Genomic DNA, 22,757 nt, shown 5'->3' on the forward strand with positions numbered 1-22,757 from the left:
CACACCTTTCTATTTATCCATCAATCACCTTGGGGAGGGACGAAAAATGAGAGAATAAAGAATAGAGAGGTGTAAGTTGAGAAAAAAGTAAGAAAAAGGGTTTTGAGAGAAAAAAAACGAGCTTGAGTGCCAGAGTGATGTGAGAATCACAAATGAGAAAAGGGTGGGAAACGATACCCAAAGAAACTGGCTCCTCGTGATCAGAGGTCCCCCGTCTTCGTTAACGCGTCTGTATGTCGTGTCTTTTGTTTTGTTTACCTCAACCTTTGTTTTAGGTCTTTTCCGAGCGTGTCTCGTTATGTTTAGGTCGTGTACCCTTTTGTTTGAGTCCTCCCCGTTGTGTTCAGTTGTAGGCTTGATGCCCCAGTTTGAAAAACCCTTATTTAATTTCAAAAATCATCTATACTCAGAATGCTGTGCCATTCTCTATATTTGAGCGTGCTTCAATTCCAACCGGTTCCATCTTTGAGCTCTGTCTTGTCAGATTGGGACCGTCTGCTCAGGATTTGCTGTGTGCAGAATGAACCGAATGCTGTGTTATGGGCTGTATGCAGATTAATCCCCAACAGAGTAAGGGCTGTGTGTCCAAAATTAGGTAGTGGGCTGCTTGGGTTATTTTGTTGTTGGCTGTTTAGTTATCTGATTACCACAGTGCAAGTGTTCAATTTTCAGACCACAGATCAATTCCATTTACATTGAGGTGTAACATGGTGTGATGCGATGCAATACATGAGATATGTAAATGTAACACTTTTTAAGCAAAAAGTTTGTTCATTTCATTATCTATCTTTTTCAAATACACAAGTTTTGGAAAACAAAAATCTGTCTGCGGCAGTACAGAGTATCCTAACTACCAACAAAAAGGAAAAGTACAAGAAAGAGGAAAAAAACAACAAAAATCTGTATCCATGTCAAGCGACTCCGAGGGCTAGCGGTCTGTCCTAGTCCTCTTCCTGGACGAAGGTCCAGGAGCATCATCAGCATCGTCGTCAAAGTCCGAGCTAGTGCCGCCTCCGGTCCCCTCCTCCGATGACTCCGCCTCCGACTCTGCCTCCGCCTCCGACTCGTCATCCTCATCGTCGTCATCATCAGGGACGGGAGCCCGCGAACTACTCCCGACATGAGTGTGCCCTGCCTTGGTGCGGGGGAATACTATGCCCTCCTCATCTCTCCCTCGGGCGGGGACGGAAGGTCCAGCTGGAGCACCTCCTACCACGGGAATCTGGAAGGGAGGCTGAAAAAGTACATAAAAGACAAATGCATCAGTATGCTGTGGATAGTTTATCAGTGCAGAATGCAGTATCGCTGTGGACAATCTATCGGTGCAGAATGCAGCGTATGAGTACAATGTGTGAATGCCGTGAGCAGTTTATCAGTGCAGAGTACAGTGCAGAATGCAGTGTATGCAGTGTATCAGATGCTGTGAGATCAGTGTATCAGGTGTTGTGCCGTGCATCAGATTACGTGAATCAGCTTGTGAGTGATTTGAGGTCGTGATCAGAAGAACATACCGGAATGCTGTAGAGGGCCACGAGATCAAAGGTCCGCTGTAGCATCCCCATCATGGAGGCATTCATCTCCAATGACTGCCGGGTGTACTCAGAAGAAGCCTGCAAAAGTATCAGATGCATCAATATTCTGTGGAATATCAAATAAACTGAAATGAAATGACTGTACAAAAATGCAGTAATACATACCAGAGGCAAGTCGGGGACACCGGCAAACTCGTGATCAGCCGGCGGAGGGGCGAAGGGGCGAAGGGGATCTGATAGGTCGCCCCACCCTACCCTCAGAAAGTCAATAAAGTGGGCAGAACAGGCCAACCGGTCCCCCGTCCTCCTTGAACTCTGCCCCTGCCACGGACCCGAGCCCTCCTCGATGCTCCTGCTCCAGCTCCCGCTCCTGCCCTAACTGCTGGCGCCACGGGCCTGGCTCCCTAAGCTCGACGGCCACCGCTCAGAGACCTCATAATGTACATCTGTACGTACTCTCTGTAGTCGCCGATGCCTCTGAAGCGGGTCGCCTCCCAGCCGATAGTATAATCGGCCATCTGCTCGGTAGTGAGCCTCTCGGTCTCCCTCATATCCTCAGGAGGGTGAACCAGGACTATCTGCTCTGGTAACCCTAAGGTCTGGCGTAGGAAACGCTCACCCAGGTACCAAGCCCGACAGACCGAGCCCTCCAGTAAGATCCGGAAACGCGAGGTCTCCTCAGCACCGGCAAATCGGTCCCGAATCGTCGCCGACAACGGAGCCCAAGGCTGCCAAGTGATCTGAAAGTGACATACAGTTTGTTATCTATCGCTATTGAAGTATGCAGTGAAAAGCAAAGCTTAGATTAATTCTGAAATAAAAAACATACCTCGGCAGGGGTGATGGTGTCGAAGTAACGGCGAAAGAAGCTAAATGTCTCTCGTGGCCTCTGCGCGCATCTCCCGTCGAAGCGTCGTGAGAATAGGACAACCAGAGGAGTCTCCGTCTCCGGTACGGGAGCGAGCCTAGGAAAGTAGGCGTAAACCCACAACTGCAGAGAAAAAATCAATATGACTATCAGATAAAGCAAAACACAGAATAAAGCAGAAATGGCAGGGCCGTGTGTTGTGCAGTGTATTGTGCAGAGTGTGCAGTGTGAGCAGTGTACAGTCAGTGTAAAGCAGAGTATATGTGTGCCGTGTGTACAAGTATACAGCAAGTATAAAGCCGACTACAGTGTGTGCAGTGTACAGAGTACAGAAAATATAGGACAGGAATGAAAGGCAGGAAAAGAAATGTACCTCCCAAACACGCCAATAGCCCCCGAGCAACTGTTCGCTGCCACGGGAAGCTGAGCTCATATATCCGTAGAGAGTGGCCAGAGCGGCGCCACCCCAGTCGTAATGCAAGATGTCTCTGACGTCCACCAGTGCGCTGAGCAGGCAGAGAGGCACGGTGTTCGCCCGGTCGGCAAAAATGGTCGTCCCAAACAAGAACATGAGGAAGCCGCGTGCATATCTCTCCGCAGCCTCCGGAGTCATCGGGGCTGCATCAACAAGGGTGGGCTGGACCCTGAACTACACCTCGAACCAAGAATATCGGACGTAGCCAGGACGCGCGAGAGGTGGCACCTCACCAAGCAGATAGATCTGAGCGGCAGTCCACTCGTCCATGTCAGTATCAAAGGGGATCGGATCACCCCCTACCCCGATGCCTGTGAGCATCGAGAAATCATAGGGAGTCATCGTCATGTCTCCTGTCGCAGACAAATGGAACGAGTCGGTGGTGTCTCACCACCTCTCCAATAGAGCGGCGAGCAAGGGTCTGCAGGTCGTGAGTCTGGATAGCCCCCTGCAGAAAGCGCCGAAGCCCGCCTGGTCCATGATGCGACGGACCGCATCGGGAAGCTCGTCATACCAGTCCCGAGCGTCGGTGTTCCCATACCCACGAATGGTATGGGAATCCTCCTGTAAACAAACAAAAAAAAAAAAACAACAATTGCAAGGCAACAGTCAAAATGCAGTTCTAAGAAGCTTACAGTGAACTACAGCGTGTGATGCGTCAGCGTGTTCGGGTGGTTCAGAGCAGATGTAGCATGTGTGCAAGTTCGACAGATTCAAGCAAATACCGGGTGCCGGTGTGCTTACAGTGAACTACAGCGTGTGATGCGTCAGCGTGTTTGGGTGGTTCAGAGCAGATGTAACATGTGTGCAAGTTTGACAGATTTAAACAAATACCGGGTGCCGGTGTGCTTACAGTGAACTACAACGTGTGATGCGTCAGCGCGTTCGGGTGGTTCAGTACAGTATAGCATGTGTGTATATTTTCAGACTCAAGCAAATCTTGGGTATCAGTGTGTATGCAGTGAAATACAGTGTGTTCGGGTGATTCAGGGCTAGTGCAGTGTGTGTGCATGTGTCAGTCTCAAGCAGCTATCAGTTGTACGAATGTTTACAACTAACTACAGTATACAGGGTATCTGAGCTAAAGCAGTTAAAGAGCACGAATAGCTACGACAGTTTTGTGTCCTACATTGCAGAAAGTAAAGCAGAGAGAAGAGAGTTACCTCGGAAGCGCCGAAGGACAGGTGGGAGGTAGGCTTACGCAGTAATAGCTCGAGTGGCACGTGCCTCTCGAAGCTCCGAAACTGGCGAAGTCCGTCAGGGGGCAGAACATGAATCGCCGGCCGGTAGGTCGCCGGGTCGAACGGGCGCTCGCTCAAAGGTAGGAGCTCGACCCCGGGATCCATCTCGTGATCCGGGGGAGTCCCGTCCTGTGGAATATCATCGGCCATGTCAAGAATGGTGAGAAAATAGCCGGAGGGAGGAAAACCGGGCTAGAATATGGAAAGTCAACCGAAAAGTCAACCCCCAAGAAGGTCAAAAATGGCCGAAAAGGCCGGGATGTGAAAAGGGTACGAAAATCAAGAGGAAAGCGAGGGGAACAAACCCCAAAAAGGTGGGAACGGCAAAAGAGGCACCGAAACAAAGATTTGTTCGGTTGAAAATATCCGAAACGCGAAGAAAATCGCAAATCCGACAACGAAACGGGCGTAGAACGCGAAAAAATGGAGAAAAGAAGAGAGGAAAACACTCTAGAGAGAGAGGGTGTGGAATTTCGGCGAAGGAGGAAGTGAGAAATAGGGTTTAGAAACCCTATTTTAAAACACCCATGATGAAATGTCGAATCTGCCCCGACTCAAGAACTTTTTGTCGGTCGGCAACATTTTGTGCCGGCCGACAGAATATTGTGCTGATGGAATTGAATGATGGCCGGTGGACGGCCGGTGACTCATTTTGATCGCCGGTGGACATCCGGTGGTCTTCTACAGTGATTTTGGAGCTTCCTACACCATTGTTTGAGTTATGTGGGGGGTCCAGGGCCTTTAGTGCTCAAAACAGTGCAAAACAGTGCGCTTCTGACGCTCAGCCGGCCTCTGTTTTGACCTCGGGTCGTGTCTTCTGTGCGTGGCGCTCGAATTCGCGCAAGCTGTATCCTTTTCGTACCCTTTTGGCTTTTATGAAATTTAAAAGTTGCCCCATGCATATCGCATATCAATCGCACTGTCTTGTGCATCACATATTATCGCACTGTCTTGTGCATCGCATACCATCGCACTGTTTTGTGCATTTCAAATCAATCGCACTGTTTTGTGCATTTCAAATCAATCGCACTGTTTTGTGCATTTCAAGTCAATCACACTGTTTTGTGCATTTCAAATCAATCGCACTGTTTTGTGCATTTCAAAATCCATCGCACTGTTTTGTGCATTGCATATCAATCGCGCTGTTTAGCGTATCGCAATGTTTTGTGCATTGCATTCCATCGCGCGGTTTTGCGCATCTCATTGCACTTTGCATAGTTGTTCAATTTCATTACTTGCGTAGACCGCATGTATTGCTTGCGTAGACCGCATAATTGTTCAACTTCATTACTTGCGTAGACCGCATGTTTTACTTGCGTAGACCGCATGTTTTGCTTGCGTAGACTGCATATTTGTTCAAATTCATTGCTTGCGTAGACCGCATACTTGTTCAAATTCATTACTTGCGTAGACCGCATGTTTTGCTTGCGTAGACCGCATGTTTATGTTAATTTCATTACCTGCGTAGACCGCATATTTTGCTTGCGTAGACCGCATATTTGTTCAATTCACTACTTGCGTAGACTGCATGTTCATTACTTGCGTAGACTACATGTTAATTTCATTACCTGCGTAGACCACATGTTTTGATTGCGTAGACCGCATAATTGTTCAATTCCATTACCTGCGTAGACCGCATGTTTTGATTGCGTAGACCGCATAATTGTTCGATTCCATTACCTGCGTAGACCGCATGTTTTGATTGCGTAGACCGCATAATTATTCAATTTCATTACCTGCGTAGACCGCATGTTTTGATTGCGTAGACCGCATGTTTGTTCAATTTCATTACTTGCGTAGACCGCATGTTTTGCTTGCGTAGACCGCATATTTGTTAATTTCATTACTTGCGTAGACCGCATGTTAATTTCATTACCTGCGTAGACCGCATGCTTATGATCAATTTCGTTGCCTGCGTAGACCGCATGCTCCACTTACATGTCTGTGTTTTCACAGCATTGTTATGCTTCCCATTTGCTTTGCGTTGTCACGCATTTTTCAAATACATTATTATGCATCGTACCTGTTGAGTTGTTTTCTTTGCAGGCACGATATTGTATGTACGGTTCATTTGAGGCTGGGGCAACCAGACGAACCGCACAGGTATTTCGCCGGTCTAGGAGACCTTAAATCCTTGGAAGGTACAAGACCTTCGGCGCATTGATATGTACAGTTCGTTTGCATTGTCATGCATGTCTTAAGCCGCACGTTGTTGCGCATTTCAAGTTCACTTGCATTGTTATGCATTTCTTGTGCGATATACCCGGTCTAGGAGACCTTAAATCCTCTAAAGGTGCAAGTCCTTTGGTGTTTGTCGTGCCCGAACGACTTTCGGTGGTCTGGTAAAGCCACCCGCCTATGTTTGCGGTGAGTTCCTAGAAGACCAACTGGGACGGTGGAAACTAGAGTTCGAACGGCTTATGCCTAGAACGCAAAGGTTCGGGAGTTCTGAGACTAAAGTCTGGTTTAAATACCCAGGGGTGTATCCTCGGCTTGAAATCTGTATGGAAGCCCCATAGATCGAGGCAGCATGTCTGCGCCTCAGTTACTGAACCAACCTAGTATATCGCCCTGTTGGTAAGATAGGGAAAGCTGCAATCATAGTCGTTGCATCATAGTGCATTGTCTTGCATCATCGTAAGTAATTGCATTGTCATGCACCATCGTAAATAGTCGCATTATCATGCATCATTATAATATAGTAGATGTTGCATTGAAATTTGCATGCATTCATTGCATCACCTTCCATCTATGGCTCGCACCTTTCCAGGTTGAGCTTGGTCTGGTATGTGCCCTTACTTTTCACGTTAAAGCACAGTTCTGCATGTGTACGCGCCTATTCCACGCTGGTATGTTAGTTTGAGGGTTGCGGCACCTTTTCTGTGTTAGACATGGCTCGTATGCGTACATGCATTTCCTAGGCAAGATTTGGTTTGGCCTGCAGGCCATATCCATTGTATCCATTTCCATTGCATATTTGTAGATATTGCATTGTAGTTTGCATGCATTCAATGTATCATCTCCGCCTATGGCTTGTGCCTTTCCATGATTGAGCTTGGTCTCGTATGTGCCCATACTTTTCACGTCAAAACATAGTTCAGTAGACCGTTCTATGTTAGCTAGGCTTGTTTGGGTACATGCCTTTCCTAGGCAAGATTTGGTTTGGCCCGCATGCCATATCCATTGCATTGTAGTTTGCATGCATTCATTGCATCATCTTCCATCTATGGCTTGCGCCTTTCCATGTTGAGCTTGGTCTGGTATGTGCCCATACTTCTCGTGTCGAAGCATAGTTCAGTGGACCGTTCTATGTTAAACATGGCTTGTATGCGTACATGTCTTGCCTAGGCAAGATTTGGTTTGGCCCGCGTGCCATATCCATCGCCATCTCCCTAGCATATCCATATATATATTACATTGTAGTGTAATTTTTGCATCCAACATTAGGATCATTGTCCTCTCCCCAGCGGATCGTTTCCCCACTTGTGTCAATCCCCCCCAATACTTGTTCTTGTGTCCGTCTGCGTTGCTCAGTAGACCGTTCTATGGTAGACAGACTTGTTACCTCCATTAATCTATTTGACATTGGTGTGGTTTTGAACCGCTCGTGATTGGATCATGATTCAATTGCTTTGCATGTAGTTTGCATTGTTTCAATTACATTGCATCTTCATTTGCATTGTTTATACATTGTTTTTTATATATTGCGTATCATTTTGCATCCGTTTTTGCATTGTCATGCATGTTGCTAATAACATCGTACCTATTGAGTTGTCTTCTTTGCAGGCACGATATTGTATGTACGGTTCTTTTGAGGCTGGTGCAACCAGACGAGCCGCACAGGTATTGTATCCTCCGAGTGAGACGTATTGAGAATTGCATAATTCTCTTACATCCTTTCTGCATTGTAGTGTAGTTCGGTGTATGCTAGCTTAAAATTGTCGCATATATGCTTCATTATAGCTTTCTTTGCATGATCATAAGTTATGTCCGGCTCTGTGCATTGTTTTGCATTTTGCCCCTGCCTCCGGGTGCATATCTTGATTGTCTTGCATGTTTGTCTAAGTCTTCGGCCTTGTCAAAAATGGGTCGTCTCTGGGCTTTGACATTCACTCCCGTCATTGTTATGACTTTCGAGTTCTGTCAAAGAGGGGCAACTGTAGACACCCCATTTTTGACCGTCCTCAAGACTTGGACGTCACCATTGGAACACTTGGTGATTACCCTTGTTTGTGTTCGTTTGGAGTTCCCGGAGGTCTCGGCTACGCGCCTTGCCTCAGGATCTCTGAACTCGACTGTTTAGTGCCTGGTTTTGCACCAAACACTTGTGTTTTGCCTTGGAGGGGCAGGGAATGCCCTGTGAGGCATCCCCACACATCACCGGCCATGGCCAGAGGCCACCGGCTGGTGTTTTGCTGCCATCGGCAATCTATAGTGCCGGTCGGCATTCTTTGTTGCCGGTCGGCACTCCCTTTTGCCAAAATGGCATCTTTGGCCGGCCGACTACTGTGCATCTGCTTTTGCAGATATTTTATTGCAGCTGTCTTGCATTTGGCTCCCCTCCATACACGTGTATGGAGGGATCTCTCTCTTTAGAAGCTTGTCTTGTAAGCTTTACAAGACAAGAAGCTCTATAAGAGGAGCCCTTCTCTCCCTTGCTTAGGGTTAGACATTTTAGAGAGCTTAGACAGCCATATTAGGGTTTTGAGTTCTAGGGTTAGGATCCATACACATTCTATCTCTATACCTCTCTCTTTTTACCTTTATGTGTGTTTAATTGTGTTTTAGTCCATACTATTGCACACAAACACCTAGTGTTTCACCTTCCTTTGGCTACTGAGGTTCTAAGGGGTTGGTTTTGGTGTTTTGGAGCTGGATTCAAGCCAAGGAGGGCTGTTGGAGCATCATTTGTGAAGGTGATCTACAAGGGTGAGAAACTTCCCTTTTATTCCCCATTTTTGCATCACTTTTCTACCTATCTTAGAGCTGTTTTTGTGCTTATTGTATAAGACAAAAAAGTTCTGTTTTTTAGCCCTCTTGATTGTTTATTAAGAGTGTTTTGTGGTTTGGGTTTGTTTGACCCCTCCTAAGCCTTGTAAGGCTCCTTTTTGTGCTATTTTTGTGCAAGTTTCGAGACTTTGGTGTTTGGGCCTCTTCACCACTAAAATCTTGAGGGATTTCAGTGGCGAAGATGGTGCCTTGAAGTCTCCAAAAGGGGAGGGCCACCCCCTCTCCTTGTTGCCCTTGAAAGGGACCCTTTTTGGCCTCTTGAGGGAGCATCATGTTATAGTGTGTATTGATCATGTCTTGGCTATTTTCCATGCTTATTATGCCATGATATAACCTTGTTGTGTGTTGGTTTTGGTACACCATGCATACTTAGCATACCTACCATGTAATGCCTTGTTATTGCCTTAATATGCCTTAGGTTGTTAGCCTTTGCTCTAGCATGTTTTAGGTTTAGCCTTGTGAAGGTTTTGTGCTCTTTTTGTCATGTTTTAGGTCTGTCCATAGTTGTTTGGGTTGATCTTGGCATGCGTAGTATAGCTCCTTTGTATTTGAGCTTGTATGCTTCAGGTATGTGAATGTGTAGTATGTGTTGCTTGCATCATTTCGGTGGTTTGGAACCACCCTACATGTTATTTCAGTCCCTTTGGCATGCTCATATGTTTGCCTTGGATGCCCCTTTGAAGCTTTGGAAGCTTGCCTTGCATGCTCCATGTTTTAGCATTTATGCATGCCTTTAAATTCAAACCATCTAGATGCTATCTAGTTGGTCTTTTGGGCTTAGTTTCATGTGTTAAAACTCTGTTTTTGGTTGCCTAAGTCCTGCCATGTGTGGTTGTACTCAGTGTAGTCCAATGCCTCTTTGGTGAGCCTTGAATGCTTGGACCATTGTTGCATGTTTAGCTTGACTTGTTGCTTGGTTTGGCACCATGTTTTAACATGATTTTCAGAGCTTATGTTGCATGCTAATTATCCATGATATCCCTTTTCAAGTGTGCCTTACAGTTGCTTATTTAATGCCTAAGTGTTGGTCCAACTTACTTGCATGTGTGTATGTTTGTTTGATCCCAATTCCTTGGTTTTTGGCCACTATTTTAGGCCTATTTAGAGTTGCCTAAATCATGTATAAGTCCACCTTTTCATCAGTTTGCATTGCCTCATGTTTGCTTGTATGCTTGCGTAAGTGTCCTGCCATGCCATGTTGCATCCTTAGTTCGCATGCCTAGGTTGCATTGCATCTTGCATGCATGCCTTGTTCCTTGACTTGGTGATAGGAATTGGGCCTTGGTTCGTTTGTTTGGTTTGCATTTCATTTGACATGAAAGTTGCACACTTGATTCTTTGGGCCACCATGCGTGAAAATGCGTGATTGGCGGTCCAAGAATCGAGACACATGCCCTTTTGAGTCACAAACATGATAGGGGACATGATTGGTGCATACATTGCCTGAATTGTGTTGCCATGCTAGTTCTATCCTCTGTTGCTGTGAGTTGCAGGTTCTGCAGGAATTCTTTGCCGACCGGCATTATACATTGCCGACCGGCAGTAAATCACCAGCCGATGGATTCATTTTGTGCCGGTGACCACAATTCACTGCCGGTGGTAATTCTACTCAGCCGGTGGTGATTCCCAGTATCCAGAGAGGCTTCCTTGAGACTTTGGCAGTCTTCAGAGAGGCAGAGCAGGGAAAACAAAGGCAGACTATGCATGGTTGTGCACTTCCGAGCAGGACCCGAGCATGCGCTGCATCTGGCTCTCCTCCCGAGGCGATTTACTGCTTTTCCTAGTTTAAATTAGTTTGTTAACTGACTAGGCAATTTGTAATATTTAATTAGCTTGCGTAGTTAATTAATTTGTATTATTTATTTGGTCCCTCCGGGCGAGGGCAAATCTGTAATAAGTGTGTGTGAGTGGTGTGCATGTCTTCCAATCCCCACTTCTTTCTTCCTTTTTACTTACCTGCTTTGATGGTTAGTAATAGGACATGTCCAATTTAGCATACCTTATGCTATGCATGCGTGCATTCATGCATTTGTATTACATGCATCAGGCTCGGTACATCACGCTAACTGCATTTGTACTTCAATTCCAAATTGAATACGTACATCAATTGACTGCATTTCACATGTCATGCTTAGGTTAGCCGAGCCTATCCTAAATGCATCATGTATGTGTTGCATTAGTCAAATTCGACATGAACTAGGATCACGCATGTTTACTAACTAGTTTATTGTTTTGGCTCGGAGTACTCGGTAAGCATTTATGCTTTAGCATACCGCATGCGTGTGAGTGTCGCCATAACAGCATGATTACCATGCGGCTAGATGCTTATGTGATAAACTGTTTGAATGCCTGTGGGTGAAGGTTGGATTGTTTGAGTTGGAAAAACTCGTTGAAATCCGTGTTTTAGCCTACTTGCGAGTAGCAAATTCCAAAGCGCTTTTCAAGACAAACGGATATGCAATGCTTGTTTCCAAATTAGGCAATCTAGTCTATACTTGTTTGTTGTGCGCATAACATAGTAATTCTAGGCTAATAACCGGAATAAGAACACATAACGTTTTCAAAATCGAATATCATGGTTAGTAGAGGCCGGTCTTCGGACCGGACGAAAGGGGATGCTCATAGCTGACCTTCCCCGATCGTACCCAAGCTCCCGAGCCAAGACAACTTTGGTGATGACGGACATGTGGCCTTCGGCACCGAGTCAGGGTTTCCTAAATTCCCTCATTTTAAAATATTTAAGTGGCGACTCTGTATCTGGCAAAGCAGTCCATGTTTGGCACTTCTTTTCAAAAAAATCTGTTTCTCAAAATGATTTGCCGGATTTGGACTCTTTGGTTCAGATTAAGAACCGTGACACAAATCGAGTCCGAACTGTAGCAGGAGGCCCCACGCGGGCGCGTCTACAATAAGTAATATATATATATATATATATAAAAGATGAAACATATATAATCTTTATATAAATACATATATATTTAAAAAAAAAAATCAACACATTATTATTTAATATATATCATCTATATACATATAAATATATAATAAAAAAACATTAATAAAAAAAATAAAAATATTAATATATATAATCTTTATAATATATATGCATAAAAAAAACATTAACACATATAAATATAATATATATATATATATATGAGTATATATTATACATATTAATAAAAAAGCACAAACACATATATGTAAAATAAAATTAAAAAAAAAATTAACAATAACACATTATTTAAAAAATATAATAAATAAATAAAATAATTAATGTATATTAAAATAAAAATATTTATAAAAAAATTCTAATGTGTATTAAATATATATATATATATATATTGTCACTCCCCGAGACGCTCTCAACCTAAGAAACTTCTATTAGCTCACGCTTCTCCGCTCCCGCTCCCGCTCCTGCTTCGTGCAACTAAGGTCCTGTATCTGTGTCCATGTTCGTATGTGTGTCCGTGCTTTATAGATTTTTGTTTGTTATTTATATAATATAACTTACCTTCATATAATAAATATATTTTTTTAAAAAAAACTATTTAACGTATTCTCGTACCCGTATCCAAATTTGGATACATATCCACGTATTCTTAATTTTTAATTTTGAAGTGTCCGACCCCTAGATACACACCCGCACCCGATATCCGTACCCGAGTCCATATAACTTAGTTTGAGGGTGTTGGCAGGGGTGTAGATTTGATACAGACCTAGCATTTGGCATCCTTGAGCTATGACAAAGGACAATTAAATAAAAGGAAGAAATAGATTATATTAAAGGACATTGCAGCTAAGTCTGCACGATGAACTTTCCCATGCCTTCCAAATCAGCTGCAACATATAAGTCTAGCTTATGCAAAACCGTTATACATGTTGACAAATCACCCCGAATAATATTTGCTTTTCTAATGAATTTATTGTTTGAATATAGTTTCAGAAGCTAGGTACTGAATTTTCCTTGGCTGCATTGAAAAAAATATTAGGAGCCAATATATGTTTTGTTTTAAATCATGTCACGAGCCATTTAAAATGATGTAGGGGTTTTCACCAACAAATGTGCTAATTTACTATTTTAAAAAGGTCATAGAATTCAGAACGTCAAATATATTGCATCTTTATACAAACATAACACCCTAGACACAAGATCTTTCTAACTTAACGCAAATATGTCTAACCTCCATAAACTCCAAAGAAATATTCTAATAATCTGTTCCACTCATTACGTGACACAATTGCATTCATTGATTCATGGCCTTGATAGGGGACGATCATTTCCGACAGGGTTAGGTCCAGATGGTCTTTCATGATTCTTCTTCCCTTCAACCTGCTTGACATTATTCGTCTGTTCAATTAGATGTTTATTCATGTAGAATATATTTTGCACTACATGAAACAGAAAGGGAGAGAATACTCTTTATACTTACCCAAGCGGTGAAAATTTGTCCATTGGTCTGCCTTGATCCGAGTTTGCAAGTCTGAGCTTGAAATCAACTATACATGGATCGCAATTGCAAAGGTAAGCTTCATTAGCATTTTTGCTTCTTTAAAGCAATTCATATATTATGTTTATATTTGTTTTCTTCCCTCTTATTTTGGTTTAAACTAAAAAGACGTTATAATGTACTTTGCAAATGAAAAGCATTACATTCGATAATGAGTAGGAAGAGAAGACAGGGGTGTCTTGTCTGATCGTGTAGCTTGAACCTCGGTATGGCATTGATATGCTGTAAGTAGAAGCCATAGTAAGAGAAGATGGATTAGGGTCTGTGCTCTCCTCATCTGGGGCTTGAGCTTGAGCTTTGGTTTCAATGTCAAAATGGGATATAGATATTGAGAGTCTTTGGTCATAGTGGCTCAAAAAAGAGAAGTTGGAACATGTATATGTTAGGTAATGATGACTAAACTTGAAAAAGCATGGAATGTTTGTTAATGGTGCTTGGGATACTACTTCAATGAAAATTTTGAAAGTTAGTTGAGTTTGGAACTTGGTTGTGCCAAAATAGAATGTCACCATTGGAGTGGTATAGCAAAAAAATGGCTTATTTTATTATTTATTTATTTTTGCACTATAGCAAGCCAAAAAATGGTTTTTGCCTTGCGCCATTGAAGATGCTCTAATGGCAAAGTGATAAATTTGAAATGCCATGGATGCTCTGCTTTTCTATTAAAACTAACTATTGTTTTATTTTTATTTATTTGTTCTATTCTTTTTCCCGCAAATTTAGCAATCTGATTCATAAAATTGAATTCCCAATCCAAGTAAAAAAAATCTGATTATTATTTTTAGATAACTATGAGTGGCAATATATTAGATATAACAACCACAACTAGCTGAGTCCTATTTAATGAATTAGGAATCATTTAGAAACACAAATATCATGAATACATATATAAGTAATCATGAATGCAAGGGCATCATCTATGGTTTACTTTTCATTTGGATTGTATTTCTAAATATGATCTTACAATATAACTTGATTTTGATGTATTGGTTATCTCCAGCTATTATGGTCCCAAAAAGACAGATTTGGGAATTGGGGACCATCTTTTGGTTTGTATTCTTTTTGCTCTAGATAAGTACACTAAAGTTTGATCAATTTAATAGTTCATCATGACTCAAACTGGTTCTCTTTGAGATACTCAACATAATATTGACTTAACCTAAAATCTTGTTTTCTATATCCTTGTAGAAACCATATTTATGCAATTTTATGGAGGTTGTTGACTAAAAATGGGCCGACGAACAACATACAGCTTTGTTGTGACCTAAATTGGTTTTTGCACAAATGCATTTGTTTAGGCTGTCAATTTTGTGTATTTTTTGTTTTGGGAAAGTTTTCACTTATCAATTACAGATTTCCTGATTTATATGCTGCTGTTTGTTATGGTAAGTTTCTACTCCTTTCTGGTATCTAAATTTGAGCTGAACTCAAATTTGCTATCTTTGGCAATTGCATATTTTTCTTTATTAATTTCGTGTTTTACAAGGAATTAAATTTGATTGCATAACTTCCTAGTGGTGCAAGTCACCTTGTACAGTAGATAGACCTACCATGTTACACCTTCTTGGTGCTTTTAGCAGATTGCCTTCCCTATGAAAAGCAAAAACTACAATGTTGGATTAGATTTATAAACATAATTTTCTAGAAGCTTGAAGACATCATAAAACAACATATGCAAATATTTTTGTTTTATTTACTTGTTATTATCATTATTTTTTTATATAGCTCTGGTATCTATCTCTGTGATCCATGGTTCAAGAAATTGGCCAGTACATACCAGTTTGTGGGGCCTCCAATTTGAATACACCTCGGTTTACTGTTGGGATAAAAATTGCAAGTGAATCAGCTGATTTGCAATACGTATCACTCTGAATTGGAATTTGATAGTAGATCATAGCCAAATCCATCCGGTTCATTAGACATCTCCCCTACCATAGTTAAAACTGACCATGGATATGGCTATTTTGTTATGTAACTTTGTGAACAATACAGGTGATATGGTGTCATATAAAAACATTGATTCATAATTTTGAAAACATGATTCATTTTATGGTTTGGTTTAGTTTGCAAACTTCTAAGAGTGTCTTAATTGTTTCCCTCATTCCTGCTATAATTCATGCACACACAAATTGGTCTTCCTTTTCATTTTAGTTTGACATTTTAACATTGTAATCCTGACCTGGCTTGCTGATCCAGATCCTTACAATTATTATCATTCTGTGCTTTTGATCCTTCCACAGACATATACCTAACAGTTGTTTTGATTGATTGGCAGAATGGAATGCATTCTCTTTGTCCAAATGTATGGTCTGAGCATAGAAAGTGGTTGTTGATGTCAATGATCTGTCTCAATCCGTTAGTGTGTGTAAGTTTGAAACAATGATCATACACAAATACACTGTTAGGATGTGGTTGGTGTCTCATTAGTTCTCCTTGAACAGATTATGTACCATTTTTACTTTTAGTCACCTATATGAATGAGTATTGAGATGAAGCCTTGAAATCATTGTAGCCAGAATAAATGTATGATAATATTGAGATTTTACTAAGCGATTGACAAATCGTGATGTGTATTGTGCAGTAGAGCTCTTCATGACTAGGTAACTCTCTAATGTTTATCACATTTTTCTTCTCTAGTGTCAATGAAGATGAAGGAATGCCAGGCAGAAGTAGATTGGGCTGGAAGGGGAAATTTTGGTTTTAAATAATTGTGTCCCTTTCTACCTTAGGGAGCTTTGGTGTTTGTGATGCTGACGAGGAGTCCTTTGATGAAAAGTATAAGAAGCTTCGCTGTGACATTGCCCTGCTTCCTCATAATAGCAACAATTATCTGTTGATAGAGAATTACTTGATATGTCAATTTTTTGAAATTTTGAATTTGAAAACTTTAAATATACTCAGAGCTATGTACTCATTATGATTTGGTAATAGAGTGTCTTTGATTTGTGGATGTCAAAATTTTTCTTTTTTTATTTATTTTATGATTGGATGACATTTAATTTTTGTGCATTTTTAGCTATCCCAACTTTGATTTTTAGCGACGAAAATGTGTTGTAGAGAAAGTTATTTGTCTTTTAGGGACCAAATATCATTGTCATTAAAAATGTCATCATTTTTTTTTTTCGCGACCAAATTGAGACATTTTATGACGGAAGTATTAGCGACCAAATGTTTAGTCTTGTAAAATCAAATATTTTGTGACAATATAAAATTGGTCACTAATTGTCATTTTCAGCGACATTTTCAAAAATTCGTCGCTAAAGACTTTACTAGGCGCATTTTTAGTGATTTTTTTAGTGTTGAATTTTATTTTGTCACAAAAATCATTTAGAGACCAAAATAATGGTTTTAGTTTGGTTGCCAAAAGTCTCATATGTTGTAATGGAGGATCGGGAATATCATGAACCGGAGCTTTCTTGGGTTCTGCCATTGGCAATGAAACAATACCTTTTAGATCACCTTTGTGGATTTTGGGATCGACATTCTGGACAAGAGTCTTATTGCTAGATATTTCATAGATCTCGCTAGCAGCATCACTTTGGCCCTGTTTGGTAGAGCTGTGAGAAAGTACTTATAGCTTATGCCTTAACAGCTTATAGCTTATAACTATGAACATAAGCTGATTTCTGACTTATAAATTAAGCTTCTCATGCCCCACTCAAAGAATAAGCTGATTTCTAACTTACAAAAAGCTATAAGCTGCATTGTTAAGCTAAACAAAACACATCAAAATAGCTTAAATTAAGCTGAAAGCTGAAATAAGCTGAAAAAAAGCTGTACCAAACAGGGACTTTGTTACATATTGATCGAATTCTAAAGGCCAAGACTTGCAGCAGCGTCTCTTGAAGATAAATCCAATTGCTTTACCCCACCAAACGAAGCCTTTAGCCCGTTTTCCTTCTGTAACCTACTCAAGTAGAGGCGGTATTTTTGTACAATGAAAATATCTCTGTCAAATTTCCAGTGAGTATCGAATAGATAGCATATTTCCCTTCAATCTTCAGAGCTATCATTCAAACACATGTACTTAATTTTAATTTTAATGGAAGAAGATATCATTCACAGAATGAGTGCGGTCTATCATAGATGGTGAGCTTAGTAATAGAATCTACTTAAGAAAGGCACAAGTGGAATTAGGGAGACATTTATATAAAATATGAGAACCCATAATATCAGATAATTAGGATGAAGCACAATACTACTCTCCAAAGACAACCAATGTAAAAAGTTAACCAACAAAACGTAAACAGGTTCTTAAACCCACTCCCCAACAGCACTCAAAACCCGCTACCCCCTAATCACGAATGTCAAAATATATGAAACAAACCAATGCGATTGTCAATATATATATTTTCATCACTAACACCTCCCCATGTCAATAGTTAATTCCAGCTAATATTTGAGCAAGAGTTACGAGTATCACCTGCAAGTGGCTAGCAACATTTTCTCTTGTCAACCATGGTATGTTCATCAAGTCAAGAATTTTTTTAGGACTAACTCCTGCCAAACAAAGATGAAAATCATCACCTTCTAGAACACAACAGCCGAATAACAGAAAACCAATTAGATTGCACCTAGGAGGTCAAGGGTTCGAATTCCCTTCACCTGCATGTGGGTCTTCTCTCCCACTTAGTTGTAACAATTTACCAAAAACAAAAACAAAAAGAAAAAAAACAAAATAGAATCAGTAGGACTTCTGATTCCCACTTTAAAGGAAAGGTCATAATAAACTCACTATCGAATCCAATCTAATTTACAGCTTTGACAAATTTCTGATGCAGATCGACAGTCCAAACTACTCTAGCTTTCTTCACTAAAGAAGGATCAACAAAGTCTTTGTCGTCATGCCTGTTTTCAGAATCTTTTCTTTTTTTTCTGAAGTCAAGTCACCTCCATCGAACAACTGCCCATCATCAGATTGGTCTGATCCATGTCTCATCATCTAAATTTCTTTATAGCCTTTGTTAGAATAGTAGAGAGAGAGAGAATAAAATATATTGTATTGAATGATATGTCTTATACAATAGAAGGCTTGTGTATATAGGCTGAGAAAGAGTATCCTACTAGAAATCTAACTATGAGAAAGAGTATTCTATAAAAGACCTGACTATGGCAATACCTAATATATCTAGGAAATCAATACCTAATATATATAAGAATATATACCATATATACGTTAACATCCCCCCTCAAACTCAAGGAAGATAAACATCTTGACTTTGGAGAGAGAAACTAAAACATGAAATAAAACTAAATAAAATAAAAGGCAAATAGATTGCAAAATCCGAACGGGAGCACAAGGGCATTTGAAATAGATCAGAGGCTGGAACTAAAGCCGGGAGACAGTTTATGGTCGTGTCGAACCATTGTAGGAACTGGTTGAAACTAATGCCAGGACAATTTAAGGTAATGCCGAACCGATATAGAAACTGGCTAGAACTAATGCCGAGAGACAGTTTATGGTTGTGTTGGACCATTGTAGGAACTGGCTGGAACTAATGCCAGGACAGTTTAAAGGGGTCATGCCGAACCGATGTAAGAGCCAACTGGAATAATTGTCGACACAGTTTAAAAGGGTCATGTTGGACCAATGTAGGATTTAACCGTAATCAATGTCGGGACAGTTTAAAGGGGTCATGCCAGACAGATGTAGGAGCTAACCGAAATCAATGTCAGGATAGTTTAAAAGGGTCATGTCTGACCGATGTAGGATCTAACCGAAATCAATGTCGGGATAGTTTAAAGGGGTTATGCCGAACTGATGTAGGAGCTTACCAGAATCAATGTCGAGACAGTTTAAAGGGGTCATACCGGATCGATGTAGAAGCTAACCGGAATCAATGTCAGGACAGTTTAAAGGGGTCATGTTGGACCGATGTAGAGAACTGATGTTGAACTAGCAAGCGTGGCACACACATAACTTATGACATAGTGCTGAATGATAATGGCAACAAATGACTGGGTGTGCCAGGAGACAGCTTAGATGATACACCAGGGAGCGAGTTTGGTGGTGCGCCAGAGAAAGCGGCTTGGATTGTGTGCCAAAGAGGGGCGACTCGGGTTGTGGGCCACAGAGTACAGCTTGGATTGTGCGCCAAAGGAGGCGGCTTGGGTGGTGCGCCAAGGGGCGACTTAAGTTGCGCGCCACAAGGGACGGCTTAAGTTATGCGCCATAGGAGACGGCTTAGGTGGTTTGTATGGTGTATAACCATACTCACCATGATATAGTAATATCCCCCCTCAAACTCAAATAGGCTGGAAGAGAGAAACCAATTTGAGGGTGAAGTAGAGGAAAAGATAGAGTGAAGAAAAAACTGTATTGCGAGTAAAAAAATATGATAGAGATATTTGGAGTAGGAATAAACAGCGGACAAAAGGAAGAGATCACCACGAATAGATACTAACAGGAAAATATGACAGCGGAATAGGTTGAGGTCCGGCAGTCGGCCAAGGCAAGGCTGCTGCTCGTTGGTGAAGCGAAGAATACCAAGAGCTTAACCTATAGCTCTGATACCATGTTAGAATAGTAGAGAGTAATAGAATAATATGTATTGTATTGAATGATATTGTATTGAATGAATTATATTATACAATAGAAGGCCTGTATATATAAGCTGAGAAAGAGTATCCTACTAGAAATCTAACTCCAAGCAAGAGTATCCTATAAGAGACCTAATTATGGCAATACCTAATATATATAAGAAATCAATACCTAATATATGTAGGAATATATACCATATATACGTGCCTTCATGACCTTCAATATCTCTCACTTCATGTATCCTCTTTCTAAAGACATGTTGCCATATATGACGTAGTTCTTTCATTCTTATAGGCTTGAGAAGATAATCACATGCCCCATGTTGGACACCTCTCATTACTTTGCTTGTTTCCCTGTCAACAGACATCACTGCAAAGATTAAGAATGTAAAAGCGTTAGAAATAAAAGTTTCAATAGACATGAATGGAAGAGAACAAGAAAATCTAGCAATCACAACAAAGCTTCAAATATTAATCACAAGTACTGACTGATGACAAGAAGATCCATCTCAAGACCAACATGCTCAAGAAGCTTAAACCCATCCATGTCAGGCATGTTGACATCACTGATTACGATGTCAAATCCATCTTTTCTTTCACGAAGTGAGTTCAAGTCCTCTCTTGCCAAACAACATGTGGTCACTGAAACACAAAAAAAGTAGCATAGAAAAATTATAAAATGTCAGCAAGTACAGAAATTAAGCATTTTCATCACCAAAGAAATGATGAAAGAAGAATGAAAGAAAGAAAGATGTCTGGTCAACAGAGATCATTCATTGAACAAAATGAAATATGTGGAGGACATGGGAAGTAAATCCACATCTTTTGAGATCAAGGATGCTTCAGTGTTCATCCACGATCAAGCATTTCCACACCAAAGACAGGTTGTGATAGTTTGATCGATATGTTAGATGCTCTGCCCAGCTCCCACCGGGAAATATGGTCCAATATGGCCCACCCCAACAGTCGGTGTCCCCTTGGGCTCCAACCCAAAAGGCACCTCCAAGTTAGAAGTGTCAAGTGCCTTCTTATAGACTTCAAATCTAGTTTTAATTTGTTTTTTCTATTGAAATTATAGTCAAAATTTTCTACATAATTAATATGTTTTCAAAAATCATAAATTTTAACAATTAACTTAAATGAAACAATGAAATTGAAACTGAATTAAAAATATAAAGACCAACATTATTTAAATTGAAATTATAGTGATTAAAGTACATCTAAGTAAAATTATAATTGTAAAAAGTATAATTTATCTAATCAAAACCATAGTGATAAAAATACATTGAAGCAAAACTACAATGGTAAAAAGTATAATTTTATTATTTAATTATTGGGAATGCATTAATATCTAGGGGATTTTTTTTTTAAGATCCCTGGTATTAAGATTTTATAGCATAAAGGACACCCAACATTGTCATAATGTCTATGGTCTTTCAACATCGATCTAGAGAAAATTCGACCCAAGAGAAATTCTCCCAAGAGAAATTCTAGAAATTTTTCTGGACCTCCTAGAGATTTTCTCTCCAAAGAAATTCTGGGAATTTCTCTGCACTTCCTAGAGAATTTCTCTGGACCTCCCATAGATTTTCTCTCTAGAGAAATTCTCTCCAGAGAAAAACCAAACTGTAAGCCATTTAGACAACAACAAACTAGAGAAAATTGAACAACCACCATTTTGACCAATTTTCTCTGAGTACCAAAGAAATCCAAAGAAAATTGTGTAGAGAAAATTTGTGTAGCTTTGTGTGGTTCTATCTAGAGAAAATTGTGTTAGAGACAATTTGTATGGCTTTGTGTGGCTCTATCCAGAGAAAATTGTGTAGAGAAAATTTTTGTGGCTTTGTGTGGCTCTATCCAAAGAAAATTGTGTTAGAGAAAATTTGTGTGGCTCTATCCAGGGAAAAATGCGTGGCTTTATGTGCCTTTATCCAGAGAAAACTGTGTAAAGAAAAATTGTGTGGCTTTGTGTGGCTCTATCCAGAGAAAATTGTGTAGAGAATTTGTGTGGCTCTATCCAGAGAAAATTGTGTAAAGAAAGTTGTGCGGCTTTGTGTGGCTTTATCCAGAGAAAATTGTGTAGAGAAAATTTGTATGGCTTTGTGTGGCTTTATCCAGAGAAAATTGTGTAGAGAAAATTTGTGGATAGAGTCAAAGAAAATTTCTCTGAGTTCACAAATTTCTCTGCTCTATTCACAAAGAACTTCTCTAACTTTGTGTAATATGTAAGCCAATAATGCAATCTTTACTAACAAACACACAAAATAATACTGAAGCAGTCAACAATCACAAATTTCAAATAAAGTTTTCTCCACTTAAATTTAGTTCTAACAAGAAATTCTCCATGAACAGAATAGTTTGTCTCTGCTCCGAATTCCAAAACTTACCAGATATTTGTGTGCTACAGCTACAATTTCTTTTGCAAAATGTAAACATCGGCCTCTTCATAGGCATATTCAGGGTGCAAATGCTCGTGTGGAACCTTCTAGATGTTGAGAAGAAGATGCCCGTTCAATTCAGAGAATTTCTCTGGTCTAAACCAGAGAAATTCTCTAGATTGAAACTAGAGATATTGTCTCTATTTGC

The 22,757-nt window shown here is 40.5% G+C and overlaps 1 long non-coding RNA gene and 1 pseudogene across 1 annotated transcript in view; one reads left to right on the forward strand and one right to left on the reverse strand.

The window, feature by feature from the left end:
* LOC145820590 (uncharacterized) overlaps positions 1–14,367 on the forward strand; it is a 28,361-nt gene extending 13,994 nt beyond the window's left edge. The window contains exon 3 of the long non-coding RNA XR_014362432.1: positions 13,526–14,367. This is a non-coding gene — a long non-coding RNA (uncharacterized LOC145820590). The remainder of the gene's footprint in view (positions 1–13,525) is intronic.
* Positions 14,368–16,356: 1,989 nt separating this feature from the next.
* LOC114290492 (two-component response regulator ORR26-like) lies at positions 16,357–21,755 on the reverse strand (annotated as a pseudogene).
* Positions 21,756–22,757: the final 1,002 nt, after the last annotated feature.

This window comes from Camellia sinensis, chromosome 2 (genome assembly GCF_055761805.1).
Source record: "Camellia sinensis isolate YWXY chromosome 2, ASM5576180v1, whole genome shotgun sequence".
Classification (NCBI taxonomy): domain Eukaryota; kingdom Viridiplantae; phylum Streptophyta; class Magnoliopsida; order Ericales; family Theaceae; genus Camellia; species Camellia sinensis.